This window comes from Ambystoma mexicanum, chromosome 4p (genome assembly GCF_040938575.1).
Source record: "Ambystoma mexicanum isolate Mex_15411 chromosome 4p, UKY_AmexF1_1, whole genome shotgun sequence".
NCBI lineage: Eukaryota > Metazoa > Chordata > Amphibia > Caudata > Ambystomatidae > Ambystoma > Ambystoma mexicanum.
In genome coordinates, this window is record NC_090927.1 from 539108571 (window position 1) to 539124323 (window position 15753).

Genomic DNA, 15753 nt, shown 5'->3' on the forward strand with positions numbered 1-15753 from the left:
ATGGTGCACCAATAGCATGAGTCGCGGGGCTGCCAGTGCCCCAGCCATCCACTGGCTTTGTGCCATGCAGGGAGCTTCACGTTCTCTTTGAGAACACCAAAAATTCCTGTCGTAGGGGGGTGGGCTCTACATCGAGTTGGCTTTTGCCTACCTTGGGTGGGGGGCAGGGCGGGGCGGGGTTCACCTGGGAATGACTCTTGAGCCTTGCCCTCTCAGGGCAGGGTATGGGCCTGTTGATATGTAGCAGGCTGGCAATGGCAGCCAATCATGCTCAATACGCCTGGGCCATCATGCGCATTGGTGTGTTGCTGGGTGCCACACCCAGCACAATGCGCAGATATTCGAATGGAAGTGTTGATTACAGAGGAGGGAGCAGGCCTCAAGCAAAGCACACCGACAACGACGAGGGGCCTATTCGAGCTGCCTGGCACAGCCGTGAAATGCAATGGAGAGTCTCTGGAGACAGAATGTGTGCACGTGGGTTACACACAGTAAGTAATAAAAACAGATAATTTAATGGGCCAGCAGGGGGCCGGGAGTCGGAGAAGAGGCAGTCACTCTGAACGAGAACAGTCAAGAGAAGTGTTTGTAATTAATTGTTACTATCTATGTTAGTTGAAAAAGGGCTAGAGCACTGCCACTCAGTCAGTGTGTGTCAAGGCCATGCAATCATTGTGTCAGCATGACTAACAACACATGCAACTCAAACCACAAAGGGGTGTTTGAGCACAGACAAAAACAAATATGAAAAAAAAGAAATCACATTTCCAATCAGACTAAATGAGTGTCTTTTGCATGAAGATCAGGTTATGTCAACCACCAGGTGCAGGCAGCAGCATCCCTCGCATCCATGGCATATGGTGGCGGGAGCATGAGATTACTTAAACTTGATACTGTTCCTGGCGGTGCATTCGGACCTGGTGCGGAAGGGAGCCGTGTCGTGGTCTGCGTGGGTCATTGCTTGCAACACCTGGCTCAGATTGGGCTAGACAGCGATAGAGTGCCGGCCTTTGTAGTAGTCCTTACAAAAGTGCACCATGGCAGAGGGGAACAGTGAATCCTAAAAATACCTTTTTGTGTACATAAATGTGCGCATGAAGGATTGCCAATTTGAATGAATGCCAGAAAAACACGCTTAAAGTAGTGTGACGTGGTCCACATGGAAGAGCTGCCCTGGACAGACCGGGTGCAAGGAAAGGTGAAAGGTCCTGTCCTGGTGGTGCATGCAGGGCCTAGGTATCCTGGTTGATTTGAAGTTTTCAGAAAAAGTATCATTGTGCAGTCTTTCATTCTACTAATTGAAGCGTCGACCTGCTCCAAATTCCCATTCCCCTTTTACCTTTATCTTCTGGTCTGCACCCTCCACATTCTATCAAGCATGGCCCAAGTATTCAATTGAATCCGATTTCTCATAATGTGTGCCCAGGGGGTGTTAGGGACCTGGCTGTCCATGTTGCTCATCTGTGCATACGGCGTTTATGGTGCAGCTCAGTTGGTTTGTTGGAGGCAGCCCCACTGATGCTCGCTAGTGGGCACTGGGTTTCGGGTCGCAAGTCCAAGGCAGTCTGCGCATCTCTATGCATTTTAAGATAGCCCGTGCCGGGCACGGGCCTTCACTTCTTTGGGGTTCTACTCAGTTTGAGGGCTCCAAAAATGGAGGAGGTCCGACTACAGTTTAGGAGAATCAGGCGGGACTGGTTCTGAAGTGGTAATCTGCTGCGGTAAAGTCAGGACAGAGTTAACAAATATGCAGCCTAATGTATAAAACATTAATGCTGCTCTGTGATGCTACTCAGCAAAAGGGATGTTTACGCTGCTGTCAAAGGTGCCACGCTCCTGTCAGTGCTGCTTTGTTTTAAAGGCATGTGAATGTGATGGTGTACTGTGGTGAAAACACTCAGTGCTACCCAGTGGTAAAGGCATTTGATGCTACTCAGTGTGTCAGTGTTAAAAAAGCATGGTGAACACGGTTAATTGTAAAGGATTAAATTGGGGGGTGCTGGGAGGGAGTGATGATGATACAGTATTTAGGTGGCTACACTGTCACAATAAATATGTGCGGAAGCTCTATTTTTGACCTGGGCTGCCCTGGGTCTATGTTATCGTACCTGCTGGGTCCTTCATGCAGTGGGATTGTATGTATGTATGTCACACTTATCAGGTCATGATCAAGCCTCTCTGAAAGCTCTCAAAGACTGAAAACAAACTGCATTCACGCCACGTGTCTCTTTTTAACCCATGAGCGAAAGCTCTTATCTTTTAAAAATGTCTGAAATTCGACATGGACAAACCGCTACAGACCAGGACAAAGCTTCATAATTTTAGTTTACAGAAATTGAAATTTCTCTTAAACTTTAGCAAATATTGCTGCATGTATGTGTATTTTGTGCATGTCCATTGACTAGGAGTGTCCAATGCACAGTGCTTCTTGTAAGAAATGATTTCCTAAGTGGCAAGCACAAGTGTGCACTATAATTTGTCATAATGTGGTCCTTTCGCTTTCAGTCCAAACTGTTGGCTTAGGTGCCTCGTGTTTGACCTTGCTTCCAAACTTTGCACCATACGGCTGTCATGTTCTGTAAGCCCTTGGCAATCAGAAAAACAAATTTAATTTAAAAAAAACGATTTCCCAGAATGCCTTGTACACCGCTTCCTCCTTAACTTTGCAGATCAAGGGTGGGTGAAATAAAAAGAACATTTGTGCTGGCAGACAGTTGCATTTGCTGATACCCGAGGCGTACGGTCGTTATTCTCTCTTAAAAGCTCAGTTTTGTTTATTCCAGCTTTAGTCACGGTCTATGGCATCCAAATGCTGGCCCTTATTCCAAACAGCCTGCTTTAATATATATTGGGTTTATGGTTGAATGTACAGATCCTACCTTTTATTTTGCCTATGAATTTGCACAGCTGAACCCCAATACACAAAATGATATGAAATAATGTTTTATCCGAGCGTCCCTGTGAATTGGGAGTTTTGTTGCACGCCCCTCAGTAAGGGACCTCTCAGAGGCTGTGTATGGTTCAGATTATGTGGCAGCATTGAGGACCCTTTCTTAAATTGTATCAAGACCTGTTTCCTTGGGTCATTTGTGTGCCTGGGAGGGAGCCCAAAGGACATAAGGTTTATTGCACCATGTTTCTTTTGCATATGTGTTTTCTGGTGTAGGGCATGTTTGCTCAGAGTTTTGAACAGAAAACAGAAAGTTGTGGAAAGTGAGAGCTTCTCACTTCACTAAAGTCTAAATACAGCGATATAAAGCCAGGTTATTGCTAGTGCCAGTCCTGCAGCACGCTGTGTCATACTGGTATGAGCATGACATGATACGCTGAGGTCAGGTTTTCCTAATTTTCCAGCCAGCAATCGCACCTTGGGTAGTTTAAGTGCATTACCCTGATTTAACAAGGGATGGTTCTCACACTGTAGAATTGGGGAGGTGGTAACTGTAGTGTGGCATTGCTTTAGATTGGGGATTGTCTGAGCGGCATGAGGTGTGTGGTGGCACCATGGCTGTGGTGAATTGTGGCATTGTTAAGTTGTAGCTGAAACTGCATGCTTGCACCTTTTCCTGTCACCCTACCCGCAGGACTACACAATACATACAAGCATTGTAAATCCTGGCCCCTAATCCCATGAGATATCTGTACCTAGACAGACCCATATGTAGGGTTCATGCATGCTTAAATTAAATGCTTCTGTCTGAACATGGATTTATCCCACTTTCATGCTCTCTCGACTAAGGGCTTGTTGATCAAGCTGCCCTTTGGTATCAGCTGTTATTCTAGAATGCTGCAGAGCCCAACATTGCTCTTGACTCTGTCACAACCCACCTCTTAAAACCCCCCGGGCAGGCCCATAGACCAGGAGGGGTCTCGGTTCGGGCCCCCAACAAACTAAGACATCCTTTGCTCAGGCCCTCTTGGGGCCAGTCCTGGCGCCTGCAGCGCCAGGCTCATACTTAATGAAGACTTGTGTTTGGGAACTACTTTATTCAATGCCAGCCAACAAGGAGGAACCCATATAGCTTGGTTCCTTGGAACCAAGCTATTCGGTATAGTGTTTTGGGTGTGGTAGCCTAGGGACTACTTTACCCAGACTATTTTCTTGATGCTATTTAAACCACGCCCGATTTGGAGAACACGCTTCGCGTTACTTTGCAATCCTGCAACGTGACGCTCATCGTGTCCAGCAGCATCTGCGAACCTCGGAAGAACCGCACCTGAAAAAACAAAGGAATATCGTTAATAGCAGCAGCTTACCTGTGATTCCACCGCTAGCTGCCCTCTGCTCCTGCAAACAGCATCCAAGGAACAGCGAGCCTCCCGGATCGTCGGACCTGCAAAAGGAGAGAAACAAGACATTAGACTTTTGTACCTGCAGCTTGCCTCTCGAGTTGCCCATCGGCCAGCATCGCCGTGGACCTTCTTGCTCTTGTGAGCACCGCAACCTATGGGAACAAAGGACAAACAGGTTAGCAAAGGCAAGGCATTTTAACGCTGCACATAGCGCCTACTTACCGCATCAAGGCGCTCTCACCATAATCACCTGCCGGTGATTCCGAATTCAACCAACGTCCCACCGCAAACTTCCACGCATCTAAGGAGAGGGAAAAGACATTGTTAGAAAAGGCAAGACATCTTAACACTGCACACAGCCCCTACTTACCGCATCAAGGCGCTCTCGAAACACCATCATCACCTACCGGAGCTTCCGAATTCAGCCAACGTTCCACCGCGAACTTCTGCGCACCTAAGGAGAGAGAAAAGACATTAGTGTGTTAGAACTGATATAATATTGTTCCGTCCTCATCGTATATGTTGGCCTATGCCCAGTCGCTTTGCGAGGAAACCCGTATTACAAGGTCATGACCCCAAGTAAATCGAGCCTCCATTTTAGGTTAGAACCGGCATTTTAGACTTTGTACAAAGTCACCCTGTAGTCTAAAATGGCCGTCTCATGTGCTCTTGTTCTTGCCTTAACCTCTTCAACCTCTGTAGGAGGGTTAATGTCCAACCTGCCCCCAGGCTACATGTTAGGGTCATGTAGACCTTGTCCTTTTTTGACCTCGGGATCAGGGAATTACTTGAATGAGCAAATGTTAAACTATAAGTATACAAGAACAGTAAGGCTATCCAAATACGATATGCGAAACATTTGTTTGATCTGAATTAAAACAATATGTAAAGAGTGTAACATTAAATTAAAGAATAATAGAGTGTGTTAGTAAATGTATTCAAAAGTAAACTGCATGCACGAGATATGTAAATTAGGAAAGTGAACCTGGTGCGACCCTAGCCCAATGTATTATTAACTTGTAAGAGGCTGGACATCATTATAACAAACTGTATAAATACGCCGATGTCCAGCTAGCAAATTCTGCTCACTGCTCAAATTGAACCCTGCTGGTGGTCGCTGTGATGTATTGATGGCCAAATAGCTATTTGTGTACTTTGTTGACTACTGTTCAGTTTTGTAATAAAGATTCTGGGAATCTTTACAAGCCCGTGTCGGTGTATTTTCCTTTGCTTGGTGTAACAGCCGTAATATTGTATTTTTTCTGATTCCACAGATGGTGCCCGAATAGGGACCCTCAAGATTGACCTCGTCTCGTTGAAGGTTGGCTCGGCTATCGGACCGGGATCGGACAGTGCCAACAGAAACGGCCACTCTAGACGAGAACCGAATTCCTCGACGAAACTGCACGATCCGATCCCTGAACGGTGAGCTGTAGCCCGAGACGACGTCTTGACGAGGGTCCATACATTCGAGGTGGGTAAATTTGCCAAAAATCACCAGACACGTGGGTCCTTAGCATTGTCCTTAGTAACCCGATCGGGCCTCCCAGTCCTTTGGTCAGGTGAATCGTGTCCCGATTCTTAATCTAACCCTGACAATTTGAATTTGGAGCATTGTACTCGCGAGCACAATTATTTAACCAGGTAACACCAGAACTTTGATATGCCTGGGAAATTGTCTGCCTGCTTTAGGGCATTATTCCGCAGCGACAGACAATCTTTGGAAGATAGCCATCCCGCACCACAGGAGGGGTCACCGGCATGTACTATGTACTGTAAGAAAGGCTTTGGTAGTATAGCATTTAATGACATTTGGCACAGACAGACCAGACATAATTCTAATCTTCGGTGGCCAACCAATGGTAGTTTTGAAATCCCTAGTATAGAATATTTAGAGTCTGTATTAGTAAAGAAAAAGGCTAGACCTGCAGCATTTGATGCGTTACATAGTTGGAAAACAGAAGCTTTGCAGCAACAGAAGAGTAGAGAAAAACATATGCGTAGGCATATAACAAGTGTCAAAAAAGCACGGTTATATGACCAAAATAAACAATTGGAGTTAGTCAGGAACACGGACAGGGCGTTTCTATTAGGCATTCAGAAAATCTACCCTTCAAAAGATTTTCATACGTCAGATGAATTGATGAATAAACTTTTGCATGAACAAAGGCCCGATGCCTCCGCGCCACCTCCGTACGTCCCTCCTCCTGGCGCTTTGCTCCTTCCCGTTGTTGTTCCTCCTCCTACAGTTCCTCCAGTCCTCCCTGCTGCTCTTCCTGTTGTTCTTCCAGCGTCACTCCTTTGCCTGCCCCCTTGCCTTCACCTGTTGATATTCAGAACGTGCCTACTCTTCTTCTTCCAAGTGATTCTGCATCACGTGGAGTAGACCAGGGAGCGAGACCAAGGGTTGTGACTCGTAATACTGTGCCCCCAGAAAAAAAGAATGAATTGATTGCTTGGGCTAAACATTGTATGGAGAAGGGTGAACAAGCTGATGTTTTTTCCACACTCGAAAATTTAAAAGGTATTCCTGAGAAAAATGTTTTTATTGAAGGATTAGGGACTCATTTGAGTATAATGTGGAATAGATTGAATAATGAAGATTTCCCACAGGGGTTACGGGATTTGAACGCCTTAGCGTTGTCCAGAGATACTGCGGAGAAGGTATATGAGCATGTTAGGAGGATTTTTGAGTATAGGAAGGAGTTGGAAGGGTTACAGAATGACGAAGCAGATGGTGATACAGAAACGGTTACTTACAGAAACGGTTACTTACAGAAACGGTTTTCTCCTCGCCGTGAATTAAAAGGTGAGGAAGCGCAAATTTGTATAAAGGATGCGATAAGATGGATTTCGGATATGTCGATAACTCCAGATGAAGTATATGACACATATAGTCAGTATACGTTAGAAATGCAGAAGAAAGTGATACAGGTGATGGTAGAGTACCTACAGGATGAGTGTGTAAAAAGAAAGATTTGTTGTCCCGCAGAATTGTTGAGCGTTTATAAAAGAGCTTTTTCGATTGATACTTCTTTGACTGCCCTAGCGCTTGATTGGGCTCTGTTGCTTAGTAAGCGTTCGGAGCTGCCTACTTCTCAACTGCCTATGAGAGAGGTGCCTCTGACATTTGTCCCGAAAGTTGAGATTGCAGCCGATGCTGGGCGAGGAATAGTCGCCGGAGAAATTCCTGCACATTACGTATCACAGTTTGTTCACGTCCCGTTTTCAAGACAGGAAGTGAACACCATAAAACAATCTATTCCCGATATAAGAAAGAATCCGACCGGATTCTATAAAGAAATAAAGTCAGTCTTAGAGTCGTTATTATTCACCTTAAGTGATATTGACCTATTATTTCCCGTACTCCTACCAGTCGATTTATGGAAACAGATCAGGACTATAGATGACATACCTGGGTTGGGAGATACATGGGATAATATGGTTAGGCTAGATAGAGAAAGAACAGCTGGCGAACGACCGCCTCAAGTGATATTAACCTTGCCTGATAGAATTATTGTAAAATTGAAAACTATGGTTCCTGAAAAAAGAATAATTTGGGACAAACTTACGGCCTGTGTCCAAGGAAAGTCTGAGGGTGCTACTGATTTCTTCAATCGGTTCGAGCAGGTATTCTCAGATTTCAGTGGACAAGACTTAGGCACAGAGTCAGAGTCAGGGAAAAGGCTGTTTGTCGACAAATTTGTACATGGATTGCTGCCTGGCATCCAGTTACAGATATTGGGCCTCATCACGACTTGGGTGGTAACGCCGGTGGTATTAGCCCTACCGCCGAACTCCCCGGCACTAATAGCACCGGATCACGAGTTCGGCGGTAATGTCAATCCCCATTCCCCATTGAGCCCATTCGGGAATGCCCCATTCCGCATTTCCCCTCAATGGGGAAATTTCACGCTAATACCGCCGGCGGATTTCCCGCCGGCGGTAATAGCGTGAAATTTCGGCAGATTTCCTCCCAGCTCAGAGCTGGGGAGAAATCCGCCGAAGTCCTGCTTTGGCGGACCCTTAAATCCGGCGGTAATAATGCTACCGCCGGATTTAAGGGTTACCGCCAAAGTCGTGATGAGGCCCTATGTCTTCTGAAAGTGCTTGGCAGGCGAAGTCTCAATCAGAAGTACTGCATATGGCTCAGTACTATGAAAATCGTGTAAATACTGAAAAGGAAAAACTTGAGAAAAAAAAGGGTGACCTGAAAACAAAAGTTTTATTACAACAGATTGTTAGAAGCCCTAGAGGGGGTAATCAATTTAGAGGTCAGTACATTCCACAGGGAAGTGCACCCTTGGCTCCGGTAACCATTAACCAGTGTGCCTATTGCCGGCAGGAAGGCCACTGGCGCACACAATGTCCGACCTTGCAGCAAAGGTAATTTGGGAACATGGGTAGACGATCCAGAGGTCGCCCAGGTGCAGGGGGCCCTGGTAGAGGTCAGTTTGTACCAGAATCACAGCAACCTCCTTCACAAGATTAGCAAGTTTCGAATGTGGATAATAGAAACATTTTTGATCACCCTTCTGCCGCGTACCTCTCTGAAGAGTTTCCTTTTGATAATATTCTGTTTCGCTAGGATTGCCCGAAGCAGCATTTGGAACCTACGCCTATTCCTGTTCCTCAGAAAGGCCCCTACGTTGAGATGGCAGTGGGAAATAGGAAGCTATTTTTAGTAGATACAGGAGCACAGAAATGTTCCATTGATCATTCACGGGTTCCAAATATTCCCCTGTCAGGGCAGTCCAACGTTTCCGTAGGGTTTTCAGGCACACCTGTAGTTTGTCCGGTCTCTTTGCCGGTACCGATAACACTGAGTCCCTTCACGGAACAGTGTCAATTTCTACTTACCACAGACTGTGGGGAGAACTTGCTGGGGCTAAATTTGTTGAAGGCATTGCATGCAGTAATACATTGTTCTCTGGACGGAGTTTGGTTAAAAATTTCACCTCAGCAATCACTCGCCTCTCAGTTTTTGACTCGACCCTTACTGCCAGAATTCAGTAATGTCCCAGAATGCTTATGGGCAATTGATGATAATGATGTGGGCATTCTTCAAATTGAACCTGTTAAAATTATTTTGAAATATGGAGTAAAATTGCCTCGCATCCCGCAATATAAGATCTCAGTTGGAGGCAAACAGGCTTTGAAATGTATAGTTTCTGATTAGAGAATTCCTCAACGAAATTGCACGAATTGAGGAGATTACGGGTAGCATATGTAACAGCCCCATTTTGCCAGTATACAAAAAAGGCGATAATGCGATTCCATTTCGTTTTATAATTGATTTACGTGCTATTAACAAAATTGTGGCTCCTCAATTTCCTATTATACCTGATGTTACAACGATACTAACCATGATTCCGGCTTCTGCCACTCATTTTAGCGTTGTTGATCTTAAAAACGTGTTTTTCAGTATTCCCATACACAAGGATAGCAGGTATTTGTTTGCGTTTACACTAGGTGGACGCTCGTTTACATTTACTCGTGCACCACAAGGGTACACTGAGAGTCCAAGTATTTATAGTAGGGCATTAAAAGAGCAGCTCGATACTCTCGAGTTGCCTATTACTTGCACTTTACTACAGTATGTAGATGACCTCCTCTTGGCTGCTGATTCTGAGAGCGCCTGTAAAGAAGGCACCGTGTTGTTGCTTTGTCATCTAGCGAAACATGGCCACAAAGCTTCAGTTAAAAAATTCCAATATTGTTGTCAGGAGGTCGCCTATTTAGGCTACCTCCTGTCAAAGGAGGGAAGACGGTTGACACCTGAACGAATAAAGACTATTTCTGGCATGTCTGTCCCAAATACGCAAAAGGAAGTTAGAGCCCTGATAGGTATGGCTTCTTATTGTAGATTGTGGCTCCCTAACTTTTTGTTAACGATTAAACCAATGCATTTCTTTGCCATTGCCATGGACTTTGGAACACCAGACAGCATTTGATTTGCTCAAATCCGCGCTGTGTTCAGTGCCGCTTTTAGGAACTCCGAATTATGACAAGGCCTTTGTATTGTTTGTGCATGAACGTGATGGATGTGCTTTGGCTGTATTAACGCAGGAGCATGGAGGGAAGAATAGGCCGTGCGGTTACTATTCCTCTTGATCCTGTAGCATGCGCTTTGCCAAGATGTTTGTGCGCTGTTGCTGCGGCTGCTGCGTCTGTAAAACAGAGTGAGGGAATGGTCCTGGGTCATGCGTTAACCCTAGTGGTACCTCACTCTGTAGATATTTTATTGAATAGAACTCAAACGCAACACCTCACTTCTGCACGATTGACAAGATATGAACTAATCTTGTTTGCCCCCCACATTCAAATTCAGAGGTGTTGTGTATTAAATCCGGCTGAACTTTTACCTGTTTTGCAAGATACTATTGATGGTGACGATACGTCACACGATTGCCTTTATATGACAGAACAGGAGACTAAAGGCAGAATCGATCTGAAAGACACACCTTTGAATAGCCCACAAGGAGAGCTATTTTGTGATGGCTCTTGTTTTAAACTTTCAGATGGTACATCCACGGCTGCTTATGCTGTCACTACTTTAAGCACGATTGTGGAAACTAAAAGAATTATGCATAACTCCGCGCAGGCTGCAGAAATTATAGCGTTAACTCGAGCTTGTGAACTTTCTGAAGGGCTTACAGTAAATATATATACCGATAGTCAGTATGCTTTTGGGGTGGCCCACAATTTCGGTAGACTCTGGAAAGAACGAGGTTTCTTGACCTCGCACGGAACAAAAATCCAGCACGGCACTTTAATAGTGCGATCACTTTCAGCACTCGCACTCCCTGTTCAGTTAGCTATCATAAAATGTTCAGCACATCAAAAGGTTACAGATGATGTAGGAAAAGGGAATGCTTTCGCTGATAAGATAGCTAAACAAACTGCCACTGATTCCAGTTCAGAAATGTATGCTGTAAAAGAAATTGTAAAAGTTTGCACTTTGGGTGAAAGCATCGATGCTGTAAAAGATATTCAAGCAGATGCTACCATAGAGGAAACTAAGAGATGGATCGAGGGTGCAGGGAGATTGGATGACGATGGGTGTTGGGTAGACAATATTGAAGGAAAATGGTTACTCCCTGACGCCTACATTACAATGATGGTTATTATGGCTCATGGTCCGACACATGTTTGTACGCATAAATTGACTAAAATGCTACACAGTGTATGGGCCAATGATAAGATTTTCAAAACTGCGGAGCGTTTTGTCCAAAGCTGCATGGTCTGCTTGCAGCACAATGTAGGAAAAGGTACCTCGACTCCTAGAGGAAGATTCGCTCCACCCTCTGTCCCGTTTGAGGTTATTCACTTTGATTTTATTGAAATGGAACGTTGTAACAATCTTATATGTGTTGGTTGTCATTTGTGCCTTTAGTAAGTGGGTTGAGGCCTTCCCGGTTAGAGATGCAACGGCCATAACCATGGCAAAAAACTCTGTTGAAAGAGTTTTTTCCTAGGTTTGGGCTACCGAGAGTCATCTGGTCAGATAATGGGCCACACTTTATCGCCACGGTAATCCTACAAATTTGCAAAGGATTACATATTGACAAACGGTTCCATTCAGCCAGACATGCCCAAAGTGCCGGATTAGTGGAAAGGCATAACGGCATTATAAAGAACAAACTCGCTAAGACGTGTGCTGGCACCAAGCTAAAATGGCCGGACGCCTTACCGATCGTGTTACTATCGATGAGAACAACCCCTCAAACTAGGACTGGGCTCTCTCCCTTTGAGGTGGTAATGGGGAGACCTGCTAATATTTGGGGTTTGCCAAAAAGCTGTTCACTACGGGACATAGAAAATGTGCTTCTTTCAGATTACTGTAACCAGTTGACTAAAAATATGTTTTCAATTTATCACCAGGTGCGAGAGGCATTACCTGTACGCTACGAGGGTCACGGTCACAGTCTACGACCTGGGGACTGGATCCTCATGAAGGTTTTTGAGAGGTCGTCTTGCCTTGCACCTCGGTGGAGCGGTCCCTACCAAGTCCCGCTAGTCACTCAGACTGCTGTGCGGGTAGCGGGTCGTAAGAACTGGATCCATGCGACGCACACCTAACGTATCCCACAGCCTGTTACATACGATACAGAAGATACAGAATCCCTTCCCACTGCTGTAACTAGCGTGCCTGAAAAAGCAACAACCAACAAGGGAGAATCGGAGACCGCTTCAGAATCCGCAAGGCCGAACAAAATGGCCATCTTGTCTCCGCACTCCCCAACAGTGGAACTTCCGGATCAATCCTTTTTGATCCCATTTCCATGCATTCGCCACTTCCAGGAGGAAGTGACGACACTTTGTCCTCACCAGAAACTGCAAAATATAATTTACGTCCAATGAAGTAAACGTACAGCATGGTCTGACTGTGCGATTGAGAAAAATCATTTGAGGGCTTGCCTTTTGGACCGACTGTACGGGAAGATTCTGTTGGCTAAGGGTTGTGGGAAAGACATTAAGAAGACGCGCGACTGGAGTCGCAAAGCAAACAAACAATTGGTGTTTTTTCGGTTGAAGACTACAATGCCTGCACCCGCTACCGCTCGTACCGAACCTTTAGTTAAACATGTGACTAGCAGAGACAATGATCAAGCATGTAAAGGGACCCCCAAAGTGTATTGTTGCCTTTTTGTGATAATTACTGGATTTTTAGTAACTGTTGGTTTTGGGTTATGGTATCTGGAGGAAGCATATCCGTTAGAGGACTTTTTACCTATAGAAAATGTATCTGTTATCCCCACTCCTTCCGTGCAATTGCATACTTTGTCGCCTAGAGATTCTTTGCATAGACGGAACTATCAGAATAATACCCTTTTGTTAATCATGAATGCCACGCATGCTATTTTTAATAAGACCAATTGTTGGAGCTGTTCGCATTTACCACAACATGGGGATAAGGGGCTAGGTTGGTATATTTATCCTTTACCTTTGACAACTGCCTGTTACGCTTCTCTGAGAGCACTATTTTTTGGTCGATGGAATGACAGCATCTCAGGGAACTTTGATGGTACAAATTTAAATAACTTTGAAAAGCATGTTTTGATGCCCCGGGTTGCTTGCTTTTTGCAAATAGAAGTAAGCCAAACGTTGCTTCTGTTAGGCCCTCTGATAGATTGTCTCGTCCCTTTCAGTCTTTAATCTCTTTCAAAATGGCTCCTATAGGCAATAAGGATGCCACGCCTCCATCTTATTCTGTTAATCATAGCCCAGATTCAGTATCCTTCTGCATACAGAGGAATGGAACACAGTCAATGGGTAATTTTAGAAAGTGCGCCAACGTTGCAAATTTGACTAGTGAATATAGACCTCTGTACGTAGGCGAACCTGTCTATTTTGTTTGCGGTAATGTGGCATTTCCATGGTTGCCCAGGGATTGGCAAGAAACCTGCTATTTAGGGATTCTACTACCTGGGGTATTTATTGCTAGTACTGCAGATGTTTTGAAAACTCGTCCACGACGAGGTGTGAAAGGGGATACTCCAGCGCAAACTCTAGGACAGGGTTCTGCAACCTGTGGCTCTCCAGATGTTTTGGACTACGACTCCCATGATCCCTCAGCATTGACTATGCTGGTTAGGACTGGTGGGATTTGTAGTTCAAAACATCTGGGGAGCCAAAGGTTGCAGACCCCTGCGCTAGGAGATATCATGAAATCCTTTGTGGCATTCTTTTGGCAAATTACGAATTCAGAAGATATCAGGGGACTAGCGAGAGTATTGGAGAGAACCATCAATCGGACCACTGACATACTCTATAATATGACGTTAGAACAGAGAGCAATAAGATTAGTGGCTCTTCAGAACCGGATGGCATTGGATGTCATTCTGGCCGAGCGTGGAGGAGTATGTAAATTAGTGGGGTCCCCTTGCTGCGTTTACGTACCAGACTCCTCTCCGACGATCTTTAGGGCTATCCAAAATCTACATGTTCTTAGTTCAGAAGTACATGTTTCTGAGGGAAACTGGGAACTTAGTGCATGGTTTTGGGACCTCCTACGGTCATGGGGATGGAAGTTGTTTTCGGCCCTGTTGATTATCTTGGGAAGTTTTCTGTTTCTTTGCTGTTGTATACAGTGTCTCCCTGGTATATGCTCAGTATTAGGGGGATGTTGCGCGCAGGCAACAAGTGTACTAGGGCATAAAATATACGCCCCAGAGAAGGTTTCCAAAGAGTATGTGTTAAAAGAAACTCTGGTGTCAGATCTAATGGCAATAGATATGTCGGACAATGATTCGGGATGTATAGATGTTAAAATGTGGAGTTAGTCGCAAAGTGATTGAAGGTAGTTTAGCGCTTGGCATAGGCCAAAAGGAGGGTTTGTTAGAACTGATATAATATTGTTTCGTCCTCATTGTATATGTTGGCCTATGCCCAGTCGCTTTGCGAGGAAACCCGTATTACAAGGTCATGATCCCAAGTAAATCGAGCCTCCATTTTAGGTTAGAACCGCCATTTTAGACTTTGTACAAAGTCACCCTGTAGTCTTAAATGGCCGTCTCATGTGCTCTTGTTCTTGCCTTAACCTCTTCAACCTCTGTAGGAGGGCTAATGTCCAACCTGTCTCCAGGCTACATGTTAGGGTCATGTAGAACTTGTCCTTTGTTGACCTCGGGATCAGGGAATTACTTGAATGAGCAAATGTTAAACTATAAGTATACAAGAACAGTAAGGCTATCCAAATACGATATGCGAAACATTTGTTTGATCTGTATTAAAACAATATGTAAAGAGTGTAACGTTAAATTAAAGAATAATAGAGTGTGTTAGTAAATGTATTCAAAAGTAAACCGCATGCACGAGATATGTAAATTAGGAAAGTGAACCTGGCGCGACCCTAGCCCAATCTATTAACTTGTAAGAGGCTGGACATCATTATAACAAACTGTATAAATATGCCGATGTCCAGCTAGCAAATTCTGCTCACTGCTCACATTGAACCCTGCTGGTGGTCTCTGTGATGTATTGACAGCCAAATAGCTATTTGTGTACTTTGTTGACTACTGTTCAGTTTTGTAATAAAGATTCTGGGAATCTTTACAAGCCCGTGTCAGTGTATTTTCCTTTGCTTGGTGTAACAGCCGTAAGATTGTATTTTTTCTGATTCCACAAGTGCATTCAAGAAAGGCTAACTGTATAACAGTAATAAGACCTACCTGAAAGACTCTAAGCGGAGCATCAGTGAAGTAACTAGATCGCTCTCGCCCACAAGAACAACGTGCCCCTGCCCAGAAGGCAGGACGGAGAGCACGCCAAAACTCAAAACAAGGTGAGGAAAGGTCCGGGGAGGTGCTGCGGGCATGCCGGGGGGTTGGGAGGCTCTTACCCCAGTTGTCCAGTCTTGAACATTGCCCACCTGTTTTCTAGGCAGAACCTCCCCGCTAGAAATACCAGAGAGCGGCTGAGAAGGGCACCAGAGTCCCCGCAGCTGGGTGGCATCCC